This window comes from Theropithecus gelada, chromosome 1 (genome assembly GCF_003255815.1).
Source record: "Theropithecus gelada isolate Dixy chromosome 1, Tgel_1.0, whole genome shotgun sequence".
NCBI classification, from domain to species: Eukaryota; Metazoa; Chordata; class Mammalia; order Primates; family Cercopithecidae; genus Theropithecus; species Theropithecus gelada.
The window spans coordinates 7,528,426-7,556,101 of record NC_037668.1 but is presented as its reverse complement, the minus strand read 5'-3'; the positions used below and the strand labels follow the sequence as shown (position 1 = coordinate 7,556,101).

At 45.1% G+C, this 27,676-nt stretch overlaps 1 protein-coding gene across 1 annotated transcript in view; it reads left to right on the top strand.

The window, feature by feature from the left end:
• Positions 1 to 480: 480 nt before the first annotated feature.
• NGF (nerve growth factor) overlaps positions 481 to 27,676 on the top strand; it is a 52,802-nt gene continuing 25,606 nt past the window's right edge. The window contains exon 1 of the mRNA XM_025360595.1: positions 481 to 536. The gene's annotated coding sequence lies outside the window, so the exon portion shown is untranslated. The remainder of the gene's footprint in view (positions 537 to 27,676) is intronic.

Sequence of the window (27,676 nt, the reverse complement as noted above, 5' to 3'; positions counted from 1 at the left end):
GAGGAAAGGTGCCACGAAGAAAAGCTCCCTTAGACGGCGCGGGGAGCAGCCAATGCCTGGGGCACTGAGGGCGACGCCGGGCAGACCAGGGAAGCACTGGAGAAGGGCAACGCGCGGGGGCAGGGCGGAGAGGTGAGGGAAGCTGCGAGCAACTCCGCTTAGCCCCAACCAGTCGGCCCAACGACCCCCGCCGGTGCCCCAGAAAATCCTCCTCCCGGCTTTGCGCGCGCGGCCCCTCAGACCCCAGTGGGTTTCCCTTTGACCTCTGGAAGTTTAAAGTCCTTCTCTGGCTGGGTCTGGCCAGCCCTCCAGGAGCGATCCGTCTCTAGTCCTCAGGACCCCCTCCAGCCAGGCACCACCACCCCGCCACAGCAGGTGCGGGGCTGGTGGTGGGGAGGGGAGGGATGGGGGCCAGGATTTGGAGCGTGTGACTCAGGAGTACGGGAGGAGGGGCTAAGAATTCAAGAAGCCTGTGTGAGAGCAGCTCGGCGCTCCGGCACAGCAGAGAGCGCTGGGAGCCGGAGGGGAGCGCAGCGGTGAGTCAGGCTGCCCCGAGCCGATCCCGAGAGGGGCGCAGCGCGGGCGCGGGCCGGGGTGGCTGGGCTTCGCGGGAGAGTATGCAAGGATACCGGTCTGGCGAGCTCTCTGGTTACCCCTGAGGCTCCCGCGGACCCAAGAGCAGCCCTAAGAAATGTCCCGAGTGGGTGTGGGGTCGCGGGACCCTCGCGGGAGGACGAGTCGGACCGCGGGAACAGCGTTCGTTCTCGTCGTGGAGTTCCTAGTCCCGGGATGGCCGGCGGTCCAGGGAGCAGCCTTGGCGCCTGCAGAAGCCCACGGCCATGGCAGGGTCTAGCTCGAGGGCTAGAAGTGGATAACGCGCAAGTGAGGGAGAGCGAATGGGCACCGAGAGGGATGCGCCGGCAGCTGGCGCGCCGGGGCGGGAGGAGTGGCGGCCCGCACCGCGGGGGAAGCGCAGAGCGCGCTGGCTGAGGTGAGCGCCGAGTCAGGAAAGTGCTGCGCTGCTCCCAGGTAGGGGGACGAGCGGAACGGGGCGCGCTAGACCTAGGGCAGTTCCCTCAGCGCGTCTCGGAAGGGCTGGGAGTCGTGACTGAGGGCTCCGGGGGTTAACCCAGGAAGTCTGCGAGCCAATGCCAGGGTCCGTCCGGCGTACCGGGGCCCTCCACGGAGCCGCGTTGGACAACCTCAGGTCGAGGTCGCCAAGGTTCAGCCGTGCCACTTGGGTCACACGCTTCATCTCCAGCTGTCTGCTGCCAGGTGTGGGAGAAGCGGGCGTGGAAGGTTGGGGCGGGCAGCGCCTTGGGTTCAGGAGAGGAGGATCTAGGGGAGGAAGAGAGGACTCGGGGGTCAGGGAGCTGCAACTTTGAGCCAGCAGAAACAAGCAGCTTAGCTCCCTCTAATTACAGACCTCCTTCTTAAAAAAAAAAAAAAAAAAAACTCCGAGATTCTTAAGGAAGGTGTTTCGTGCTTGAACTTTTTCTTCTGTTGTGATTTGAGAGATTATAAAAGAGCCTGCTTGCTAGGCTGGTTTTTCCAAGTTGTTCCAGGTTGGAAGTTGTAACAGTTCGAAGGATAATTTATGAGTGTTTCATGCATTAAAGTGTATTACAGCAAAGCCTTTTGGGTGCTGTGGGTATTAAGGAAAACTTAGTGCACGTTCCCAGCTGGAAACCAAAATAGTGCTCTCCTGGGTGCCTCTGCCACATCTGTCATCCAAGGCCAATGGAAATCCTGTAGAAAAGGCACTTGATTAATTGTCCTGGCTCCATCCTCTGGGCACACCCACTACCAGTGCCAGTCCCCTCCTCCCCAACCCATGCACAGCCAGCTGCACTCTGCAAATGCAGAAATGACAGTGGAGGCCCCATCGGTAACTTCTCTCCAGGGTCTTCAAACTCTTGAAGCTGTCAGTTAAGTCTACTGGAGGGGAATCTTTCCCCTTCTCTAGGCAGTGCAGAAGGGCAGCAGCAATTGGCCCCTGCCAGCCCTTCTTACCCTGTGTTTACAGTTTCCTCCTGAATGCCTGAAACTTTCTCCCTCTGCAGAGTCACAGAAGAAAGGCTATATCAAACCTGATGGGTCTCTTTTGTTGAATAAGTCATATGTCAACCTGAGCAACCCAAATGTTAATTCATGATGGGCAATGTTCCCAGAGGGTCAGAGGAGATGGGCGGGTCTGGGGGCTGAGACTGGCCTAGCTGGAATTGACTCACACAAAAAGTGAACATTCCTCTTGTTGAAGGGGGATAGGGTTAATGCCACATGTTGCCAAACTCCTACCCCACTCTTTCCCCAACATCTTTATGCAGGTAAAGGGAAAAAAGAAGCACCAAAAATGGGAAGCCAAGATCACTGGGGCATGAGAACACTAATTTGACAGAAGTATAGGAGCACCTCAGAGGATTTTAGAACCAGCTGCTGGCACCACTGCATTTCCAACAGCAGCCCAGGCCCATCAGAGAAATGAACTGGGCCCACTCAGGGCAGTCATCCTAGTGTTGGTGGCTCTTTCCCTACTTTTAACCCTTGCCAAGGAATGGGGTTCTTGCCTTCTCCTATTGCCCACCCCACAACTCCCCTGCCCCAAGGGCCAGTGGGAGCAAGGGATGAGGCTTCACACTCTCATTCTCTTTCAGGGAGAAATCCGTGCCTTGGACAAGAAGGGGGCCCTGGCTGCCGACATCAGCAGGGAGAGTAGGGTAGGGCAGGGCAGGGCTGGAGCCCGAGGGAAGTTTCTCATCATTACCGAGATTAAACTGATGAAAAAAGTCACACAACTTTACTTTTTAAAGAGTGCTGAGCACTCCTGCTGCTCATTCATAGAGTGCTTTACTGCAGCACCCTGCATCAGAGCAGCAGGGAAACTACACAGAGATTCAGCCACTGCTCTTCTCTACCGGGCATGGAGCAGGGCCAAGGCCCAGATCCCCAAGCAGATGTCAGTGCCAGACCCGGGACCAGAGACCCAGCCATTTACCTTTTCCCAGTAAGAACTTTCACGGACTTCAGAGTCTAAAACAAGCCTTAGAGACCTTTGCTGGCAGCAAATTCTCTGCTCTCAGGAAGCAATGGAAGGTTTGCTGAGGTCTTGCGTAAAATCTCTGGATATCTGTGTGCAAACAACCCATGCTCCCAGAAAACACCTTTCTGTGAGACAGAAAGAGTTCCTGTGTGTTTCTTTGACTAGCAATCTGATCTCACAAAACATCAGCTCTTAGGCTTAGCCAGTTCCGAGAAATCAATTCTGTGGTGGACCATTTTGAGCAAACAGTGTCCGCTGGCATCGGGTAAATAAATGAGGATGAAAGACCCTTCCCCAATCCATTCCCATGAGACCTCATTTGATAACAGTGGGGAAACAGTTAAGATCCTAACTCCAAATAGCAGTCAGACCAGGATGATCCTGAGGCTGATATGTGAATGGAGAAATTGAGGCTTTGGGGTCCTCGGTCTTTTATTAGGGTGTGCAGAAGCATGGAAATGTCACTATTTGAGCCAAGGAGAATAAACCTTCAGCCACAAAGTTTAGCGAAGACCAGAAGAATGAAAACATGCAATAGAGAAGACTTTCTGGTGGTTGGTGATGTTTTCATTGCTCCTCTCTGGGCTACTTTACATGCTTTTGAGGCCTCACACTATGACACAGTAGGAATCAGATTAAAATGTTAGGATGATCCCTTGATTTTCTTCTCCTATATTTCGGGTAAACTTGCTGTTATAGTTTCCTCACTTGGGAGAAGGGAAGGGAAGTAGCTTTGTGACCTTGAGCAAGTCGCTAAACTTCTCAGGCCTCACTTTCCCAACTCACTAGGCAAGTATATGGATTAATATTGTTTCTGAATGGAGCTGTCAGCATTTTGGGACAATTCTTGGTTAAGTGTGACCAATCTGCACAGTGCAGATAGTTTAGAATCCCTGCCTCACCTCCTAAATGTCAGAAGTCATTGTGACAACCCCAAATGCCCCTCATAGAGGGCTAAGTGTATTCAAAGATAATGTTGCTCCCAGTTGAGAAGTCTTTTGGAAATTACCAACAAGGGCCCTATTGTTGGGGTTTCTGTGGTTAATCATCAAATTGGGGCTTCAGAAGTCAATCCCTGGGCTTCATCCTCCAGGAGCCAACAAATCAGACTCTAGGCCACCATCGGCAGGGTCCTCAGTGCTGTAGTCCCACCAGGTGTTATCCTTTGCCTTTTGTGAGTGAAGTGGACTACAAATGACCCATGGGAAAAGAAAACCAGAAAGAGTAAGGTGAAGGGACAGGTGCTATTAGAGCATGGCAGCTTCCTTCTCTGCCATATGTTATTAAAAACACAGGCAGACTGCCTGCCTGTGGAGTCTGTAGCACTGGGAGGAAATCCTTCCCTCCTTTGCTAAGTGGATCACACTCTGGCACCAGGAGGTTCCTTCCCTGAAGCAGAAGCCCCCAGCACTGACCGCACTTAATACAACATGAGTGCATGTTGACATCAAATTAATACAACTGTGCCCAAGCTGCGAAAATAAATGAGAATTGATAATGTGACATTTCATTGAAAAAAAGGCTAGCAACACTACACTCGTTGGATGGTGCTTGTGGCACTGAGTTTATTCTCAAGTAGAATAGCTCGTTATTCTCACCGCTGCCTCAAGGTCTCATTGGGGGACAGAAAATAGAACTATTAGTTTATTTATAGTACATAGGGTTAAAATGAATAATGTCTTCAGAGGACAGGAGGGTATCATAGGAACACGTGCTTTCTACTCATGCCCAACTCATTACAAGTAGGAGTGAAAATGAACTGCAGAGCTTGGCACTGATTTCAAATGAGCAAAATAAAAGAAAGAAACAAAAAAAGAAAGAGAGAGAAGGAGGGAGGGAGGAAGGGAGGAAGGAAGGAAGGAAGGAAGGAAGGAAGGAAGGAAGGAAGGAAGGAAGGAAGGAGGGAAGGAAGTGAGGGAAGGAGGGAGGGAAAGAGAAAGAGAGAAAGAGAGAGTCTTAAGGAGCTCCCTCCCCAAATGAGGTTGATCTGATGATGAAATCTGTCAGGTGGAACTGGCAACAATGCTTTTGAATTGCCTAAGACTGTAGCCAACGCATTCACGTGCGGGAAGTCCTTTTTTTTTTTTTTTTTTTTTAATTAGTAGTACTATTAGTCAGAGTCAGACAGTCAGGATTTCCCTGAAAATCCACCACTAGGCTAAGCAGATTGAGATGTTTTGGCACTTTTGGCACCGCCTGTGGTGCCTTCTGCAGGTGGAGAGCCCTGCAAATGAAAGAAGCTGGCTATGAAGTCAGTGGGAATGAACCACCCAAGTGTCACACAGAAGCCCTTCCACATTGGGCAGTTTCAATCCACTACTACAGAAATAGTTTCCCAATAACCACGAAGTATTTGCTATCAGTACAGATGGGCTGATTTTCCCATCTCCTTTGGCTGTTCCTTCAGTAGTCAGAGTTGGTGGTACAGGTCACCTCCCCTCTGTGTGCGGTTGCTAAGTGAGCCCAGAGAGGATGGTCTCAAGAGCTCAGCCCTTGCCCACGTTAGGGGGTGGAGGAGACTGTCCTGTCTTCAGTTCTTCATCAGTACAGATGGATTACAACCCTCATTAGTAATAGAGTGACTTGCATGTCTCACTTACTCAGTCTAGTGAAATGCCAACCCATTTTTGGATCTGAGCAGACCTGGCTAAGAGGTCAACAGATTGAGGTACTGCCTCATCACTATGGATAACTGTGTATTGAACCCCCATTGTGTATGGGAGATGCCAAGCGGGACAGGCTCCCTTTGGATTATGGAGAACACTTTCAGAAAAAGAAGTTTGACCAATGAATATGAGCTTCCTCCCCTCCCCTTCTCCCTTGGAAGGGCCGATCTGAGGGGAGCCTCCACTGCATGGTTTTTTTTTTTTTTTTTTTAAATTTCAGGTAGGATAACATCTTTTTTGTACTTTTTTATGTATCTATGCATATAAAGCTTTTCTGCATTGGGAGGAGAAATCTTTTTGGTTGCATTGAAGACTTGTCTAAGAATTTACTCACTGATATTTTAACCTTCTGTAATTAACATTCTCATTTTGATAGAATTTTAACCAAACATTTCATCTTGCGAATTATCTTCACCTCATAATGGCTGGGTAAGAGAAGACTCAACGGAGGTTCTCCTGTAATTTTCTTTCAGAGGCAAACTTCTCCTCAGACTTTTATTTCAGAAATGTTATGCAATACTCTCTAAATAAGGCATTTCTTGAGAATGACCATTTTTGCTGGCAGCTTTAAGAGTGTTTTGCTTCCTTACTCCACATAACAACTCCTCTGTGTCTTTAGGATTTTAAGTGTCTTAGGAATTCTTCAAGTTTACAAGGAAAGAAAGAGAAAGTGAATTTTGCTATGGCAGTGGGGCATGTGTGCTCTCCCAGACCAAGAGCCAAGGGTTAAGCAGCTGTTGCTGAATTACATAGAACCCGTGGTTAAACGGGAAGATAGTCCTCGCCCCACAGGGGAGGGGGCCCACCATATATCAGGGTACTGGATAGATTTCCTTCTCTCAATTAGCGTTCTTATTAATATGCTCTCTGGGACACTGGGCACTGTGGGGACTCAAAATAAATATAAATCATGATCCTGCCCCAAGGAGCTTGCTCAGGAGTCATGACTAAAAGGCTTAGTGGCTCATCAGAGAATATAAATGAGCTGAGGCCAGAGATTGCTGGGGCTGTGAAAAACCAGAGAGGCTATGCCTCATTGTTAAGGGACAGGCCAACCATGGCTCTAAAGGATTGTAGGTCCAATATTGCCAGATATTTTCAAGAACTTTTCAAGAAAAGCCAAAACTTTGAGATTGAAAAGCCAAAACTTTGAAATTTCTTCCCTTTCCACACATCAGTACAGACCAAACAAAACTTGTCTGCAGGCTTTTTTATCTTCTTATCTAAATTAACACACGGAGCAATTGCAAGCAGTATCAAAACTGGAACTAGTAGAAGTACGAATTCCGTGACTATATGACCTTCTAGAGGGAAGGGGTCTAGATGTCAAGAAGACTTTTTCAGGGAGGCTTCTCGGAGGGGAGTGAGGGGTTGTCCCATAGGCAGGTAGGATTTTACAGGAGTCCTGGCACGTAGTCAGATAGAACCGGATTTAGGTCCAAGTTCACTTCTCATTAGCTCTGTGAGCACATAACTTCACCCCTATAAGCCTCAGTTTCTTCATCTGTAAAAGGGAATCATGATGCCGACTGATTTTTGAGGGCAATTTTGAAGGGGAAAGGAAAGAGTACTGGAAAGTTCTTACTGCTGAGTCCGGAATGTAGCCAATGTCCAGTAAGCTGAGGCCCCCTTCCCGATGAGGACCCCCTCATTGAGCATTGCAGACAATTGCTTTTCAAGGATTTCGAATTGCGTTTTCTGCCCCAGGAAAAGCACAGGAGGTCTGGGTTATTTTTCTCCTCTCCTGCCCTCTTCTTGCTTCTCCCTGAGGCCTGTGGCTGCTTGCCCACTTGCCCTTTGTCAGAATCCCAACCTTTAAAACCCTGACCTGGGCCACAGCAGAAAAACACAACCCTACTCAGTAAGGAGGAGAAGTGCTCCAGGAGGCTGTATAGACACGCACGGCAAATATTTAAGGAATTCTTAGGAATAAAAAAAAAATTCGTAAATCTGGATTTTTGCATGAGGCCATCACAAGAACATGTTTTCTCAATTAGCGAGCACATTGCTTGGAGTGAAGTCACCACGTCCACAGCCCATCAGGGCTGACTCGAGCTGAGCCACCTGATCAGACTTCACTTTCCGTGACCTAAATGTGATTCAGCCAACCCTGCCACTGCCCCTAGCTGCTGAAACAAAATCATTCCTGAAATCCTAAACCAGGGTGGAGATGTACATGCTCCTCTGAAAAGCAATCTAAGTTCAGATCCTGGTTGTATTCACCCCAAATTGAGAAAGACAGCACTACTTTGGAGGGTGGATTGATAGAGTCCCCACAACACCTTGCATGTTTCTTTTCTTTTACCATTTATTGTTAGATGGCGACTGTGTGTAGCCTTTCAGAACAGATGAGTTCTTTAGGTTCTGAAATCAGAGAAAATAGTTTCTTTTGCTAAAGCATACATCAATTGCCTAAAATATTAGCAGTCAGTGCCTGAGATCAGTGATTATATATTCTGGATGGTTTCCTGGACTGACTCTTTTCCAAGCAAATGGCTTTGTCAGATATTTGTAATTTCTGAAATATTTTATTAATGATGTCCTCTTGCCAGAGGGATGGTCCAGAGTATACAATTAGCTGCATGCCTCAGGAGCGAGATGCTGCGCAGCATCCACCAAGATCAAGCAGGAGTTCAAGGACACTTCTAATCAACTGCCATAGAGCAAAGAAAAGAAAATGTTTTCACAAGTTGAAGGCCGGGTGTGTGGCCCATGCCCAGCACTTGGGGGGCTGAGGCGGGAAGATCACTTGAGACCAGGAGTTTAAGGTCATCCTGAGCAACATAGTGAGACCCCATGTCTACAAAAATAAAAATAAAAAAATTAGCCAGGCGTGGTGACATACACTTGTAGTCCTATCTACAAGGTGGGTTCAGGTGGGAGAATCACTGGAACCCAGAAGGTTGAGACTGTAGTGAGCCATGATCATACAAGTACACTGTAGCCTGGGCAACATAAGTGAGACCCGAAAGAAAGAAAGAAAAGAAAGAAAGAAAGAAAGAAAGAAAGAAAGAAAGAAAGAAAGAAAGGAGGGAGGGAGGGAGGGAGGGAGGGAGGGAGGGAGGGAGGGAAGAAGAGAGAGAGAGAGAGAAGGAAGGAAGGAAGGAAGGAGAGAAAGAGAGAAAGAGAGAGAGAGAGAGATGGAGGGAAGGGGAGGGGAGGGGAGGGGGGAGGAAGGAAGGAAGGAAGGAGGAAAGAAAGAAAGAAAGGGAAAGAAGGAAGGAAGGAAAGAAAGAAAAGAAAGGAGGGAGGGAGGGAAGGAAGGAAGGGAGGGAGGGAGGGAGGGAGGGAGGGAGGGAGGGAGGCAAGAAAACAAAATACAGGTTGAGACCCATCATCAGGTTGCGCAATCAACTTAGTGTGCAACTCTCATTAGGGAAAAAAAATGAAAGAGAATAGAGTAACATTTTCAAAAATTAATATGCATTGCATATAGCAAGGGAAAATGTTTATGACACTTTTGTTTTAGTTATACTGTATATATGTACATATACATATATATGCAAACTGGCTCATAATAGAAAATGTGCTTTTTTTTACTATAAGTCATAGTCAAAAAAAGTGTGAAAGCCACTGGCATAGACAACAGCATGATTCCGAACAGTGGATGCCTCTGAAGCCAGGCAAGCTTGGGGTTAAGTCCCAAGTCTGTGATTTGCAGTTGTGTGATCTTGGGTAACTTTCTCTAAGCATCAGTGTCCTCATCTGTAAGGTGTCCTCAGCTGTAATTCTTGTACAGCTGTTGTGTACATTAAATGACAAAGATGTATGAAGTACCAGGTTCTGTGACTGCCACCAAGGACGCCCTCAGTAAGTGAGAGCTACTGTCATTATCTGCCTTCCCCTTGCCTGTTCCTCCTCCTTCTCTTCTTCCTCTCCTTCTCTTCCTCTTCCTCCTCCTCTTCTTTTCCCTTCCCCTCTTCCTCTTTCTACTTCCTTCTCCTCTTCTTTTCCTTTTCTACCTCTTCCTCCTCCCTCTTTCTTATCTTCTTTGTAACTACTCAACCTCATCAGAACTATTGACAATGTTTTTATACCTAAGGTTTGCTTTTTCTCTAGCAAACACAGCAAAGAAGCAACAATAATCATATCTTGTCTTTGGCCCTACATTCTGCACTGTCTTTCTCCCATTTCATGCTTGCAAAGCCATCGTTCTGTGATTCTTTTCCCCAAGCATGACCATAACAGAAATTGTCCAAGGGGCACAGGACATCCTCCTCTCTGTCACTGGGCACTGACAGGGAGTAGCATGGCCTTTCCTGGCCTTGCCGCTGGAATAAACGCTTTGGTCCTAGTGTGGGTTCAGTGACTTTGGAAGGAGCTTCTGTTCCCACAAAATCATATCCTTCCCCTTTAGTATATTTTTATAAGAACAACAGGGCTAAGATACCATTAAAATGTTGATATTGTCAAAATTCTAAAGAAGTTTCCACCCAGAGCAGAGAGTCTGACATTTTCTCCTGAGAGAGGCTCCAGGCTGCCACAATGCAGAAGGTTTACATTTCTCCCGTGGTATAAACAGTTTACAGGCTCTTAATGTGAATGTTGGAGCTGACACCTTCAGGTAAACCCTGATCCTAACTCCAGCCCTCAACCCAATGAGCAATCTGTCACTGGCCTCAGACCTTTGGTTCCCAGTGGAGGGCACGTGAAAGAGTGACCTACACCAAGATTCTACCTTAGGGCCACAAAGGTGACATGTCCCAATTTTCTTGAGAGCCTGGCTAATGTAGCCTCTGAGAACATATCAGTGATGACAAACTGCCTACCTCTTAGTTCTCACGTAGGCTTAGCCTGCCCCCATTCTGTATTCACCCTTGTTCCCCCAGGGCTCATTCCAACTCTCTCCTAGTAAAATGCCCTCCCACTGGGCCCCATTTTCACCACTAGTACTCATAGAGGATTATTAGTGACATCTCCTCTCAAATGCTGAATTCCTGTCCAAACTAAAGATTTAATACTGCTTTTTAGGCAGCTAAGATATCTCTATTTGAGGTTTGCAAGATAGTGGGACAGAAGGCAAGAAAAGAGACCTGCTTCTAGAGATAATTTTCATCTCTTTAAGTGTATCCTCTTCTATCCACCGCTCATTCTACTATTGCCTGTAAAATGAATGTCACCAAGCCAGTTGCACCTTTTAAATAACATTTATGGCAGAAGAGAGACATTTGTCACATCATGCCCTGCCCCCACCTCCCAAGCAGGTGGATGATATTGAGCCAAGCACCAGGGAGCTGGAGTGGACTGCAAACAAGCCAGCAGAGAGATGTTTAAATTCATTGCTGTTGCACCTGTTTTTAAAGGAAAAAGCAAATGCTGACTTACTTTTATTGTGCTCAAAAGGCGGAGGTGGGGAGTGTATTTCCATCCTTTCTGAAACTTGAAATGACAAATGGAATCAATTGCCCCTGAAATGACATGCCACTAAGAATGTTTCTTACTCATGAAATGAATTACCTTTCTTTTCACCTGGGTTCAAGAGTGTTGTGTTTGTGTTTTCACAGGGAAAGTGTGAACACTAGAAATGTTTTCATTTTCTATTTTGAAGAGGTCAGACTCCAAAGCCTGACTTCAGATTTCATGCCCATGTGTCAGCATCTCTGTGTCTTGGAAATGAAAGAAAATATTTTGGGGGTGGGGTTTTCAAGTGCTGTTGTTTTTGAACTTTTCCAAAAAAGAGCAGGAGATGTCAGAAAGCAGAGAGCTTAATAAAGCAACACAAATATGTTTCAAAGGTTCTTTTTAAAGCATCTTTATGATTAAGCCAAAAAATAATAATTTTAAGTTGACACAGTGCACAAAATATTCATCTTCCAGTCATTTTGACTTCTTAAATGACTATGAACCTATTACAGAATTCTGACCGGCAATACTGGTGTCTAGAAAAATCTGTTTGTATCTTCTTTCTTTTGTGGTTTGGGAAAGTTATTATGTAAGAAATAAAAACAAATGGCTAAGTCAGGGGTAGATTATTTCAATTCACTAATACCTAGCTTTAAGAGATGAGGAATTTATTCCTGATTCAGAATCTTACTAGTGGTATCATTTAGGCAAATTACAGAACCTCTCTGAGCCTCTGTTTCTTAATCTGAAAAATGAGAATAATGCTACTTCCCCTGCATATCTGTTAGAGCTATTGCATTGGATATGGTCGATGGATGGGGAAACAACTTGGTTGTAGACACAGAAGGTAAGATGGGAAAACCTGGACCAGGAGTGTGAAACTCCAGGTGCTAGTGCTGGCTCTGGTCTTAGTTGCATGAGGGATCTTGACAGTCACTTGCTTTGGTATTGAGCAGTTCTGGCTCCTGCTGGTCCATTCCAAACGCAGCAGCAGATGTAGATGCACTCACATAAACCTGGGCAGAGATGAGGTATTCCTGCCATGGTCAGAATGGAGGCCTGTGCCAGGCATTGAGCAGAACCTTGTGAGGCAGAGGCCAAGAGCACCACAGAAAAATCATGAGTGTGGAAACAGGCTTTCCAGGGTTCTAGTCCCAGGAGTCATGCTTAAAATGCATGTGATGGAAAGCAAGTTGCTATACTGCTCTGATTTTCACTTTGTTCAGCTGTAAAGTGGGATCAGTAGCACTTATTTCCTAAAGATTAACCAAGGTGGCTTTTGCTCAATCATTTGATTGTCTAAAACTTGGATATAGTACCATTGCCACCACCATTGAACACAAACGAGTGCCTGAGGAGCTCCCCAACTACTCAGTCTAAGGCAGATGTGACAACAGTGCCAGGACGCCTCGGGGATACACATGTCCCTGTCTCTTCTCCTAATGTCCCTTCTCCCTCATTAGTCCTCCTCCCTGGCCTCTTTGCTGGCTTGTCCTTATTCTCTGGACCTCTAAATATGGAGTGCCCTGGAGCTTAGCTTTCCTTTCTAGATCGCCCTCTTCCTGGATGATCTCATCCTCCCCAGGCATGAGCTATGGTCTATGACTTCCGGATGTTCATTTCCAGTCTGGACCTCTCCCCTGGGCCCCAGACTCTTATATTCTACTGGCATGTCCACTTGGATGTCTAAAGGACATCTCAAATTTAGAATTTCTTTTTATCCCCAAACTACTTTTCTCCTAGTCGTCTTTGCTTTAGATAATGACATAATTATTCCCACAGAATAATCTAGAAACCATCCTTGATTCTGCCTTCCCTCCCACCATTTATATCCAATTCACCAGCAAGTTTGTTGGCTTCACCCTCAAAATGTAGTCAGAATCCAACCACTTCTTACAGTCCCACTGCTGCCTCCTTAATCTGGGCCAGGGTTGCCTCTCACCTACACCTCTTCCTGCATCTCCTGCCTCTGTTGTCGTTTTTCTTTTAGGCCAATAGCAGCCAGAGTACCCTTTAAAAATGTAAATTGCAATGGTATTTCCCAGCTCTGAGCCTCCCATGGATTTCCATTATATGTAGAATAAAATTATCTTGCCATGGCTTTTTTCAGTGGTTCTTAAACGGGGGTGATTTTTCTCCTAGGGGATATTTGGCAATATCTGTGACCACCTCATTTCTGGTGGTCATAAAGAGGGTGGTGGAGGCTTGAGGGGTGTTACTGGCAGCCAGTGAGTAGAGGCCAGGGGTGCAGCAAAACAACATGCACAGGACAAGCACCTGCAACAAAAAAAAATCATGTGACTCAAAATGTTGATAGTTCTGGGGTGGAGGAAACCTGCCTTATGCGATCTGGACCCTGACCATCTCCAGCATCTTAATCGCTCCTCCCCTTGTGGTTGTGTGGTGACCATACTGACCTTTTTGCAATGTCTTCAACATGCCTAACTTGTTATTGTCTTGGGGACTTTGTACTCGCTGTTTGCTCTATTTGGGACACTCCTACCCACAGATCTTCACATGGTTAGCTTCTGATCAACATTTAGTTCTGCTATCACCGCTTGATCATCCTAATCTAAAATATCTATCCTACCCCCACCAAGCCCTGCCATTCTATTCTCCCACCCTGCCTTATTATTTTTTAATACTTAATTTTATGATTTGTTTTCTTATTTTACTATCTGTCTCCTCCACAAGAACATAAGATTGAGGGCACGAACTTTGCTGTGTTCATCAAGGGATCCATTCATCACATAGTAGGAGCTCTATAAGTCTTTGTCAAATGAGTAATTCAGCAAATAACTGACAAGGATAGCACAGACATGGCCTATGACAGAAGGTTAGGAGAAGAGATCAGCAGGATCTAGCATTTCACGGAATGCTTTCCGGAGGAGACCTGCCATGGGCTACCCTGTGAGTTTCCGGAGTACACCATCTCTCCAGATGAGCTGGCCCTAAAATGGAGAAGGGCTTCCTCTCAAGCATATATGCACCCAGCATAGCCTTCTTGTAGGTTAGAGACAGCTGTGGATTTTAACCCGTGATAGGACAGAGACCCAAGCTGTAGGGCTCAGGGGTCCAGGCTCTGATGGAAGAGAGGAATCAGGAAAGAAAGTGAGTATGAGAGAAGCAGGTCCAGGAAAGAGAAGCCGAAGCTCAGGTTGGCTCAGGTCAGGAATGGAGCCCAGTATAGAGGGAAGGGAGGGGCCAGGGAAGGACAAGCAGACAGCTCTGGAGGAAAATCTCTGGGTTGGCTCATCCTGGGGTGGGGAGTCAATTGAGGAAGCTATGAAATGGAAAGCAGATAAGGGACAAAATCAAACCTTTCATGTAGCCTGGCAAAGACAGAGTCCTGTTTAGACTTAGTGACCCATATAAAGCTTGTACCACACGAGAAACATGACATTATGACAAACACAGTTAATTCCAGAACAGTCTTGATTTCAAATGCTCTGGCCCATCATCAAACATTGATCTTGTTCTTCAGTTTCAGAAAGTCATGACAGTAACACCACATGTAACAGTGCTTAGCAATGCCAGGTGATGGGTGGGTGTTCACTTCCATCCAGGTAAGCCCCTGTGCCATCTCAAAATAATGATATTGATGTCCAGTTCTTAAGGGAGATGAAGTGAGCAGGGCAGGTCATAGATCATATTTCCAAGGTCCCAGGGTTCCAGGTTATACAAATTCTGGGGTTTGCAGATCACAGAGTCTCCCACGGGAGAGGGATGCCTGGTGGCATGTACACAGCTCTGGCCATCCTGGTATTGTCTCCAAGAGAAAGGGTATGGTCAGGGTCTGTGCCCTCAGGGCCACCTCAGGACACTTACTCATAACTCTGGTTCATTTTGCTGCCTGGATCCTTCTAAGGAGATGACTACATGTGATTAGCTGGCCAACACCTCATTTTATTAGTCTGTTAATGTAGTTTTAAAGTAACACACCTAAGATGCAGACAGCTTACTCCAACCTAACAAAAATGTCATTATGAAAATTTACAAGGTCTACAGAGTGATATAATGGTGATGAAATTCAGATGTGTCAAATTACTCTCATGTTTAATTTAGCCTGACTCAGTCCGTAGAAATATGGATTTTCCCACAGACGTAGTCTCATAGCTGCCTGGGCACTGTGTGCTTTGCAGGGCTGAGGCTATGATAAGGTTGCTGTCCCACAGCCTCAAAAGTCATAAAACAGCCTGTTCTGACCATCTCCTCCTGCTTCCTCAGATTGCTGCTGACAGGCCACTTTGTCTTTTCATTCACAAAACCCATCTGCCAACTGGTCTTTGGGATCCCCTTCCATCGTTAGGTCCTCTTCTTGGTAGACACAGATTTGATACTCTCAAACTTCTGCTCCATTGAAACATGATTTCTGGATCTTCATTCCTACTAAGAAATACAGGGCTGATGAAGGCTTAGACCCATACTCATCCCAGGGGCAGATTCTAAGCAGCTGTCATGTTCTCTCAGTTAGAAAGTTAATAAACCCCACTCAGCAACAATGGAACAAGCAAAAGCCTGACCCGGTTCCTTCCTTCCTGCTAACAATGTGACTTGCAATAGCTTGTATAAACTCCCTCTGATTCTCAGCTTCCTGAACTGTAAAACCAGAATAATAATAATACTCCCTTATAAAGTAGTGATTGTAAGAAGAGAACACATGTAGCACTTAGCACTGTGCTTGGCACATAAAAGCTGTTCAACAAATGGCAGCTACCCTCATTATATTATTAAAATCTTGGAAAGTAAGATTTCAGACATCAGTCAATGACTCATGGAAATGTTTTGGAACTTGAGGTCTTTGTAAAGTGAGAGGGCAGGAGAGTGGAGCCTAAAACATGGGGAGGAAATCCCCGTGCAAGGAATGCAGAAGGTCGTTGCCATGGCATCATGGTGACTGACCACTCATTTGTGGGCTAAACCCCATTAAGCCAGCTGCAAAATGGGGGTAATAATAATGTTGCTATAATTATTAAATATGGCAATGCTTATAAAATGGTTAACATAGCTCCAGGCACACGAGCCTCAAAAAATTTAGAACTGTTGTTATCACAACCAGTCTTCCCTTGCTAGCTCCTTTGTCACCTATTTACGCTGGTCAAGCCACTATTTAGAAAAGTCCAACCTGGGTTCCTAAGGCACTATTTCACAGTTTAGCGGGGGACAGTGCAGCCCCCACCCCAAAGGTCTCTTAGTGTCACAGGGCATTTATAGCCTCCAAAAATCACTCCCACAGATTTCTAGGGCCCACTCCTTGTAGCCTCCAGGTGGCTTTGTCACATGTAAAGGCAATGTCATGCTATGCACAGAAAGTGAATAGCCCCTTTCCTTTCTTACCATGGGCCTGGAGTTGGTCCCACCTGGCTGTCACCCTTCATTCCTGGGATGGTCATGAAAGCAAGGGATCTGTACCCCCGAAAGGAATTTATTCAGCACCAGCAAAGGGCAAGGCGCCCAGACTTAGCTTTTGCCATGGGCCCTGCCAGAAAGTGCTGGGCAGGGACAGAAAAGAAATTCCAGAGACAAGGTTTCTCTAGTGTCCTTGGACTTGGGGAGAAGTAAATTGTAGGGTTGTCTCATTTATGATCAAAGGTACCAAAACTTTATAAAATGCCTTGAGGATATTTTGTCCGTGTTCCTAAGCAAACAGAAAAATGGAGAAACATTTTGGGTCCACCAAAATTGGTAGTTAGGATGAACTCTTACTGCAAGGGCCATGTCTATCTTAAGCTAATTATGCAGCAAGTATGGCTGTGTCCTCACTGTGTGCATGCACTGCTCTGGGCTTTTGGGGGCTGTAAGAACACTTAAGATTTACACCTGCCCATAAGGGGCTTGCCATCTGTTTGGTGCTTCTTATTTCGGTTTTAATTACAAGGAAGACGTTAGCCTTTTGGAAAAAGAATCACTGGGATGAATCTAATACTACTGGGCTGGCTGTCATGCAGATTCTTTTATGGCCCTGTGGCCTTGGACGTGAAAAGGTAATGAAAACATTTCATTATAAGGTTTCTTCTCCCCTCCTGCATGCTCTACCATCTACCCTTGGCTATGACACACACACACACACCTCACACACACATCATGCAAAAGTGGAGCCATTTCTGAGGCAACTGCAAACATTAAAGAACCACAGTCCTTTCAGACTCAAAAATCCATAAAATCCTAGTGTTGAAAGAATAATGAGAAATAATTCAGTCCTTTCATTTATAATAAATGCAAAAAAGAAGGAAAAAAAACCCCAAAAAGCTGGTGGGTGAAGTTCCTTGATTACAAATCACAGTGTTAGTAACAGCCCACCCAGCCCAGGGCTCAGTTAATTTCTTCCTTCCATTCTTTCATCAACTATTTATGAAGCACCAACATTGTACCAGGAGCTGTGCTCCTGGTGATACAATGTACCACTGGTGATACAATGGTAGAAAAAAACCATACATAATTCTCTCCCTCCTGAAGGGTCTTACAGACTAGCCAGGAAGATAATCAGTTGGCATGCAAAGAAATGGCCATTTCCACCTGCTAAGTGTCATGAAGGAGAGTTCCACGTGCTGGTCCATGCTGCATCTTAGTGAGCAGAGCAGGCTTCTTGGAAGAAGGCATGACTCATCTGAGGTCTGAAAAGTGGGCAGGAAAAGGAGAGGAAGGATGCTCCAAAGATAAAGAGAAGTCCGTGGCCGGGCGCGGTGGCTCAAGCCTGTTATCCCAGCACTTTGGGAGGCCGAGATGGGCGGATCACGAGGTCAGGAGATCGAGACCATCCTGGCTAACACAGTGAAACCCCATCTCTACTAAAAAAAATACAAAAAAACTAGCCGGGCGACGTGGCGGGCGCCTGTAGTCCCAGCTACTCGGGAGGCTGAGGAAGGAGAATGGCGTAAACCCGGGAGGCGGAGCTTGCAGTGAGCTGAGATCCGGCCACTGCACTCCAGCCTGGGGGACAGAGCCAGACTCCGTCTCAAAAAAAAAAAAAAAAAAAAAGAGAAGTCCTCCAGGAAAATGTCTCACACAGTGGCGGGCTGAAGCCAGCTCACACAGGCTCACCCCTGCTCCACCATAAGCTTCTCTTCCCAACTCCACTCCCAGTGAGGCCACACTGCTAACCTGGAATTGGCCAAAATGGGGATAATCGCATGGCAGAAAGCAGCAGATGCTCCAAGTTAGGGCTTCCACCCACCTCTGCTTTGTAGAGCCATTTTTTACCAACACTTCATGGGCTTCATATACAGTGGTGCCTGCTTAGTTGTGGTTTCGCTTTCGAAGGTTTCAGTTACCTGGGATCATTTGTGGTCCGAAAATATTAAGTGGTAAATTCCAGAAATAAACAGTTTATGTTTTAAATTGTGCATCATTCTGAACAGTGTAATGATATATTGCGCCATCCCACTCTTTTCTGCCCGGAACGTGAATCATCCCTTTGTCTGCTCTCTAGGCTACCTGCCTCTTAGTCACTTAGTAGCCTGTTTGGTTGTCAGATTGGCTGTCACTCATTACCCACTTAGTCGCTGGTTTGGTTGTCAGATGGACTGTTTCAGTATGGCAGTGCTGGTATTCAAGTAGACCTTATTTTGCTTGATAATGGCCCCAAAGCAGAAGAGTAGGGATGCTGGCATTTTCTCATAATTGTTCTATTTTATTGTCACTGTTGTTTATCTCTTACTGTGCCTAAGGTATAAATTTTATCACAGGTTATGTAGGTTTGGGGAAAAAACATAGTGTTTATAGGATTTGGCACTATTTATACTGGGGGTCTTGGAACATATCCCCTGCAGATAAAGAGGGACTATTGTATTCTACCTGTTTTCAGGCTGAGGGCGACACAAACACTGCCCTTTAAGCCACCATAGGCCTGGTCCTGCTCCTGCAAAAACTCTACCAAATGCCTGTTCTCAGAAAGGCATTGTCAACAAGTGACTTGGACCTTGGGGCTGTTTATTTCAGACCCTGGGCCATCTGGCTTCTCCCAGGATCCAGAACATCCCAGCAAGTTAATACCAGGCAGCTAAGAAAGAGCCTGTTCTTGTGGTCTTCGCCACCCCCTTGCCATCTAATGATATTTATCAACCACCCACGCCTGCTCAGTGCTGTATAAGACACTTGGCCAGGCAGATCTCAAGTCAGGCTTTGACCCCTCAGGAATTCAGGGCCTGGCTGAGGCTGCTAGGCTGACATTGTTCTTCCTTAATATAAGGAAGAACTCAGGCTGTCAGGGGCACAAGAACCAGGGCTGGGTGCCCAGCTGAGGGCGTGGTTTAGGAGATGGTACTGCTGCCATTTTTTGTTTGTTTCTAGGCACCAGAAATACCAGGTGAGTAGGGGTTAGAGTTCATACTATGTATGATTTGGTCAAGTTTTAAAAACAACTGATGCTACCACCCTTGTACCCCCACTACGATTCCACTTCTCCAAAGAAATTTGCCAAAAGAAAAGGTGAGTTTTGAGTTCTTACTAAGTCTGTTAGGAAGCAAGGGTGAGCGGCAATCCCAGAGGTGGGGGTTTTGCAGTAGCAGTGTCTTTGTTTCCAAACCGTGTGTGTACAGGTATGTACATGAGTATGTGTCTGTGAGTACATGTACACATGTGTGTGTGCTTGTGTGTGTGTAAGCATGTGTTTGTGGGTGTGTGTCTGCAGTGCCGACAGAATGTGGAGAGCAACAGTGTCTGCAGAGATGCAGGGTGCAAAGGAAGCAGCTAGACAGGGCTATGAGATGGAGAATCTTGAAGAAGGCCAGTCACCGGGTCTGGTTAAGAAAAGAAACCAGGCATCCTGGATGGACAGAATTCCCTTCCCTCTGGTCATCTCTCGGCTCTGGAAGGGAGTGAGTGACTCCCATTCTTGGCCCATGCTGGAGAAGACACCCCCTGCATTGTGGAACTCAACCATTTACTATCTTGACCTTTAGTCAAACTTAAATGCTGGATATGACCTGTGTGTCTCCCTGCCAGGACTCTAGTGAGAGCCAGGCAGGAATGTGCAGAGTATGAATCTGGAGAGTCTCATGAAGCCATTCAACAGCATCTGGTCGTAGCCCTGCTGTAAGTGACACTTGGACTGACAGTGTGTCTCCAGGAGGCTTCCACCCAAAAGCAAGAATGAGAAGTGACCCAGGTGGCATTGCCAGCTATTGATGGCTAGTCTTGAATTCATTCTGCTTGTCAGCTGCATCTTTGGGAGCGGGGAGCAGGTAGGAGTGGGCTGAGGGGAAAGGCTCTCGGAAGGGTGTACTGTTGGGAGAGTAGGGACCAGCAGGTGGGCTGCCAGGGAGGTAGGGATGTGGTGATGCAGAAAGTTGCTATTTGAAGGCTCTAACAACAAAGAAGAGAGGATGGTTGGAGATCACAGAGTATATAGGGGTGGAGGCTGGTGCAGGGTGAGCAGACAGACTGTTGGAAGGTAGGTGGACATGAAGATGGCCCTTGGCTGCTTTGCAGAGAAGCTTTGCCCCCTCCCAGGTCTTGCTTCCTCCTTTGCCCTGTGCTCTGGCCCGTCGGCACAGCTCACATGCTACTCCTTTTCCTGAGACTGCCTTGGAGCCTGGGATTGTCCACTGACCCTGTTCCCACCACTGGCAAAGTATAATTTGAGGGTCCTGGCCCAGACAGTGAGAGTCAGTGAGAAAGCCTGGAGGGGAAGCACTGTCCAGTTCTCGGTAGAGGGACTGTGGGCAGAGTCACCATTAAAGCTGTGCAGGTTGTGTCCTGTCTAGGGCATCTAGCTAAGGGGATGAGTAGGGGCTCAGCTCACCAAACCATGCCCCTGGCAAGGAGCGGCCTCTACCTGAGAACGGGACATTTCTTCTAATTCACACAAAGCTTACTCAGGGCCTAGCTGCAGCCCCCATTCTGGGAGCCCCTGCAGGCCATGGAAGGGAGGCCCCAAGAGAGAATAGAAATGCCAGAAAAGGAGAGAGAGCATATACAGTGGGGTCCCAGTGGAGGGGGCAGCCTTCAGAACAGGGAAAGGTGAACACCAATATTAGCCACTTTACAAGTCACCGAGAGCCAGCCTGGGGCTATCATTTTACTACACTGAAATGCTTGTGGTCTGAAGATGAAGGGATGTTTTCCTTATTAACATTGAAATAATTAACTTGTTTATGTTATTATGCTCATTGTCTAAACATTGTTCAATAAAACATCTTATTGCTGATAATTTTCCAAATGTTACAGTAAACATGGGACTCCTGCCAGTGGCAGGAATGCATTTCGAGTTACACAGTGAGCACGGTGTTTGCTTTGCTGCCAGTCACTTGACTAAGGTCTCCTGACTGTAGCTTGGCTGCAACTTCTTATCAATCCCAGGTGAAGAGCACTCTGATAAAGAGCAAATTATTCTCTGTGGTCAGATCCCCAAATACGTGGGTGACAAACACAGTGGCATTGTTTCCTTGACTGAGTCTTGTTTTCCATGTGTGGGAGGAATTCCAGACTTGAGAATTCTGCATCCAGACTTCATAGATTTCTTTTTCCTAATTGAGACAACACAACTAATGATAAAGAACAATACCAGCCTGGCTTTCAAGCTCCAAAAGGCTCTGGGTCAAAACCTGACCTCCATAGGGATTGGAGAGAGTCCAACAGCAACTACTCTCTTCTGTTGTCAAGCTAGACCACGGGCTCCTTGAGACTAACTTTCCGTTGGCTTCTGGAGCATGGAAACGGAGCAGATGTGCCTGCCTGCTAATGCACTGTAGGATGGAACTGCTCGCCCAGCTTATTGAAATCAGATGCACAACACTAGAGCTGCCCTGCAAACAGATGGTGGCTCCACGCAAGTGCCATCACATTGGAAAATTACAAGAGCCATGACTCCATCCCCTCTCCACCATGCAAAACTGCATTTTTTTTTTAACTGGGTAAGAGAAAGTCCTTCTCTTCTCCATACATCCACTCTAAGGGGCCAGGCCCTTGTGAAATATAGCACTCCTAGATTGCTAAAGTAGTATGAAAATTTGAATACAATGGACAATTCTGGAAGGGTGTACCCTAAATATTAACATTCATTATCTCTGAGTAGGAGGGAATTGAAATTAAAAAGCAGCATGGCATATATGGACTTGTACATACTTTTTTTAGAAAATTACACCCAATTCCCAAATAGTATTCAACTTGTCAGAAACAAATTCTGAGATTGTTTAGAAATTGTTTTTAATATGCAATATCCTTTAAGAAAATTTTACCTTAAAATTCTAGATAATCAACTATTTCAATTGGTCTGAATTTTAAGTTTAATCTAAATTATATTGAATTTCTTTGAGAATTTCTAGGTTAAAACTGTAATCTGAGTAAAACGTTAAGTTAGAGTGAGTTTGTTGGTTGATTTTGGATATTTACATAGGCAAACATATATATATAGCTTCACTTTCCTCCTCTGTGCAAAAATTAAACAGCTCTATTCATAGGGCTATTGTGAGCATTAAGTGAGATCATCCATTTAAAATATTTACCACAATACCTGACTATACAAGATATATAAGAAATTGTAGCTATCATTAGCTATATAATTTTCATTTTTCTTTTAAAGATGACACCAATTTCTGCAAGAAAACAAGTGGACAATCAACAAGGAGATATCAATTGGCTTATTTTCTGAATAGATGTGAGTGAGAAACAAATATCCAGGGCCCCCACTCAAGTCCTCCAGCCTGCATTGGCTCTTAGATCTCTTCTCAGCCAGCCCTAGAGGTAATGAATGCTTAATTTGGTGTGGCAGGAGTTTAGGACTAGAAAGAACTTAGAGATAACCAGTCTGGGTCATTTAACAGATAGTGAGATTGAGCCCAGATGGGTGATGACTTCCCCATGACAGAGCAGCAAAGACAAGACTCTAGGGCCTTGACCGCTCCTTTTTTCACTTCGACAGATGGGCTCTCTGGTTAATATATAATGATATATAATGACATTGACTCCTGCTAGTGCCTTTTACTACACTGCGATATCGCACAGTGCATAGCACAGCCCTGGATGCATAGTAGGTACATGATGAATGGTTTGCTTAATCTGCTGATGTGCCAGGTGTATACTTGACAATCTAAGAGACAGGAAGTCAACTAAGACAGAATCCCTTCAGGAAGTTTCAAGAGACTGACAAGGAAAGTTACAGCAGGGGAAGAGGGGGTCTTAGAAAGGGGAAATTTGTTTAACTTCCTCGACAGGAGAATGAGTCAGAAGTCGAATCACGTAATGAACCTCAGCGAGTTCATTCTCCAGACTCCCTATGCCAGACAAGTCCCAATGCTACATATTTACCAAACGTACATTTATAGCTTTTGACTTCTCCTCTAACTCTACATGTCTATATCAACTGCCTATTCCAATTTTCCATGTGTATGTCCAATAAAAGGTATCTCAAATATAGCTATCTCAGTACATAGGTATCTCAGATTTGACACTTTCAAACCTAAACTCTTGATTCTGCCTTCAATCCTGCTCCTGCTTCAGTGTTCTCCATCTCAGTAAATCTCACGTCCTTTCAGCTGGGTGCCAAAAAGCTTGGAATCATCCTCGATCCCCCTGTTTCCTCACTCCTGCACATCACAGTCCATCAGGAAGTCCTTTTGTCCCTATTCCTCCAATGTATCCCACTTACATTGTCTTCTCTCCTCCCTTACGTTGCCATGAGGCCCCAGACCATCACCTCCCACCTGGATAATTGCAGGAACTGCCTTAACTGATTTTCCAGTTTCTTTTCTTGGTCCCCATTGTGTGTGCTCTGCCAGAGTGCTCCTCTTAAAATATATCCAGTCATATTGTTTTCTGCTAAAAATCTTCTAATCACTTCCCATCTCCTTAGAAATAAAGTCCAAACTCCCCAGGGTCCATAAAGCCCTACAAAAGCTAGTTCCAGTTGCCCCTCAGCTGTCATCTCCTAACACTCTGCCCCAGCCACAGGGGCAGGTTTGCTGTTTTCAGCCAAGCAGGTTCTTGCCTCAGGACCTCACACTGACCATACACTCTGCCTCAAATGTCCTTCCCACATTTCTGCATAGCTTTCTCCCACACTTCATTCAGGTCTCTTTGTAAACATTGCCTCATCAGAAAGACCTTTCCTGACCAAACTAGCGCTTCAACTTATAATTCCAAAACACTTACTGTGCTTTATTTCTTCCAGAACTTATCACCAACGGACAATTTCCTAGTAATTTGTTATTTGTCTTCTGTCCACCTCTACGAGAATTTAAGCTCCCTGAGAGCAAGAATTTTTCTGTTCTGTTCACGACTATATCCCCAGTATCTAGAATAGTGTTTTGGTGCATAATAGTTGCTCAATATCTAGTTGCTAAACAAGCAAGTCAACAATAAACTTTCATTCTGTATTTTAGCTTAGTTGTTTGTGTGCTTATCTATTCCCCCTACTAGACTGGTCTTCTTCACCTGTAATTCCTGCAGTTCCAGGCATGGTGCACCTGCACAAAACAGGTGCTCATTATGTGTGTATTGAATTAAGTTGAGCAATTACCAAGCACTAGCCACAGATTTTGTGACTTAAATCCAGTTCATATCATCTACAAGAAGCATGCCCAAAGGGTTTGTTAATTTTTCTGAGAGATAGTCCCAATGTTTCATTAGAACTTAGGCAGCAGCTCTGGGAAGAAGGAGCTACACAAATAGAGCTTTGTGTGATGGGGAAAACAGGGAGGTGCAGTCCCAGTCAGAGCTGTTAGCAGCAACCCTTTGCCAGGCCTGAACATGCAAAGCCAAGCTCTGGGGAGAGTAACAAAAGGGTTGATTGGATCCAAGCCACGAGGTCACAGAGTCCGTCTTGGAGGGGAAGGGTATGCCATGTGTCGGCCACAGAACCATGTAGACAAACTACAGCGAGTCAGACACACCAAGATTTTTGCTCCTGTTTGTTTCTGCTACACTTCTACAGAATCAAACCACTTTGTTCCTTGACTTTGGAATCATGTCCATTTGTTTAAGGTAATGGACTGGGGTCTTCCACCATGCCACCCCCAGGACCCGCACCCTGAAGTCCTGGTATAGGCTGTGCTATAATGTGGTCTTTTTAATAACTAGCTTCTTTGGAAGGAGTTCAGGTGCAGCCAAGTTGTACAAATTTCAGGGTTATAAGTGGGGCTAGAACATGACACAATGTACTAGGAATTATTTTACAAATTTATCTTCAAATCAAAGCTACTTGCAAAAATGGATTTAGCTCTGCCCTCAACTGTTTCCTCAGGCTCAAATGTTTAAATAGAAATAATTTGCAAAATATGTCACTGTCTGCTTATATTTTATCCTCATGGCAATAGAATGTTACTCAACTCCCCAGGTCACTATCAATTATTTTTAAACTGCTTTGCCTTTTACTAAAAACTCTTTAGTATCCGGAAGATTTGTTTCAAAAGCTGATCAGAAAACAAACAAACAATTATGCATTTCAAAGATTTATTAAAGTAAAAAAGAAAAAGCTTTTAATAAAGAAACTTAATATGATGAGTATTTCGCTTTTACCTTTATAGTTGCCCATAAGTGATCCTTGTCATTGTAAACTATGCCAGGAAACCCTCCAAAATTAAAGCAAGTGCGGATTTACAGAAAAACAAACAGCAGCTGTCCCAGTTCATCTAAGGGTCTGGGCCAGCAGCCTGCTGAGAATTCATCAAGCCCAATTGAGCAGTTCAAGGCAAAAGACATTTAAAAAATAAAGTACAAACCCCTTGGGAATATTAAGAAAGACTCATCCAAAGTTTTCCAAAGACGTGCATCCAAGGCTCAAACCATTACAACAGACCAAAGCAGTACTCTCTAAACCAGAACTGCAAAACGGCCACTTATGAAAGCTACTACGTGAGACATCAGAAGTATTCAGGTCTTTCCTTCACACAGAACTAGCTTAGAGGGACAGAACTTTCTTTTTCCTCTCTCTAGAAAATTCCCAAACCACAGTTTTATGGGCTCTATTATACCGATTTTGAAAACATTGGTCAACTCAAAATGCCATTTCCTTTGGATGGTTTAGATTATTCTCAATAAATTTTTGGTACATTGATTCAAATAAATGTTACCAAATCCTCAGTAAAAAATGTTTCCATGGTGAAATAAGTATGACCTCAAATGAAATCTTAGAGATTCCCAATGCATATGGAGAGCTCTGAGTAAAGAAAGCTGTTTCTAATCCAATAGTTCCCAAATATGTTTGACCATGGAACCTTCTTTTTACTAACCCCTTTTGACATTCCAGGGTTGAGAAACACTGGTTTAAACATTTCTGTGACTTCAAGGTCAAGATTAAGGTCTATTTCCTATTGGGATCATTCATTCACCTATTAAGTAGACATTTTGTTAGTTGGCTTGTACGGGCCAGGCTCTCTACCTAGACCCCAAGGCAAATAAAAAGAAAGTGCTCAGATCCAGCAACTCTGGTATCTGTCAAGGTTAAGCAAAAGACAAAAATGTACATAAATATCAGCATTTTCATGTGATACAGGCTTCTGTGAACCCCTTCATTGCTGACAGTATGTACAGCACAATTTATATCCCAAGTTGTTCACTAAATATTTCCTGTGCCTTTGTCATGTCTCTTCCGCTATATTGTTCATTACTTAAAAGCAAAGCTCATGCCTTATACTTGTCTAGTATTCTCTGTGGTACCTGGCATGGGACTGGACATGTAGTAGGTCATCCAGTGAATACTGGTTGATTGACTGATTGAGGACTAAACTAGATAATCACTTGAGTCTTTTTCAATTTTGCAGTTCTAAGAGTCCTTTTCAAATACTGGTACAATCTTGAGCCTACAAAATTACGGTGAACCACAAAAGCATTGAATAATTCATTAGCTCTAGTTTACCAAGAGATGTCTTAATGCCACAAAAGTCACAAAATTAATGCATGCTGCCCCACCAAATAGACAAGCAACAGCAAACTAAAGCAATTTACTCGCTACTTATGGACACAACTTAAGTGTTAACTTAAAATTTAGTGATTTGACCTTGTAATCAGAGAACAGTCAAGTTCTGATTTTACATATGGGAATCCTGGAAATCAAGTGAACATTTAGCTATTCATTGTAGAATTTAATACAGATCAGGGTCAGCCACAATTGGTAACACTTGGGGAGTTGTTAATTTCTTGCTGGCAATTTCACTGTAACTTCCCTTCATAAATTTCAGATTTAAACTTGGCGTTGTCATCCAGACCTTATGCACATTTATTTGATTTACATATGATGAGTGGCTCCTAATAGTATATTCAGTAAACAAACATCACCTCTGATGCTTTATGTATTTGAGAATTCTTCAGAGCCACAGAAATTTAATTTCATAAGTGAACAAGGAAGTGAATTTAGTGAGAATAAATTACATTAGGCTTTATTCTGATACAGCAGGATTTCCCAACCTCTGTACTACTGGCATATTGGGCCAGACGATTCTGTGCTGTGGGAGGCAGACGTGTGCATTATGGCAAGTGTGCATCATCCTTAGCCTCTACCCACTGGATGCCAGTAGCACCCCTCCTACTCCCTTACCAAAGATGGCTCTAGACATTGCCAAATGTCCCTTGTGGGAGGAGTGGGAGTGGGAGAAGCCTCTCCTGGTTGAGAGCCACTGATGATAAAAGAACCCCTGGTGACTAAAGTCAGTTTTAAGACTAATGGTAAGTGAATTTTCAATTTAGTGGAGTA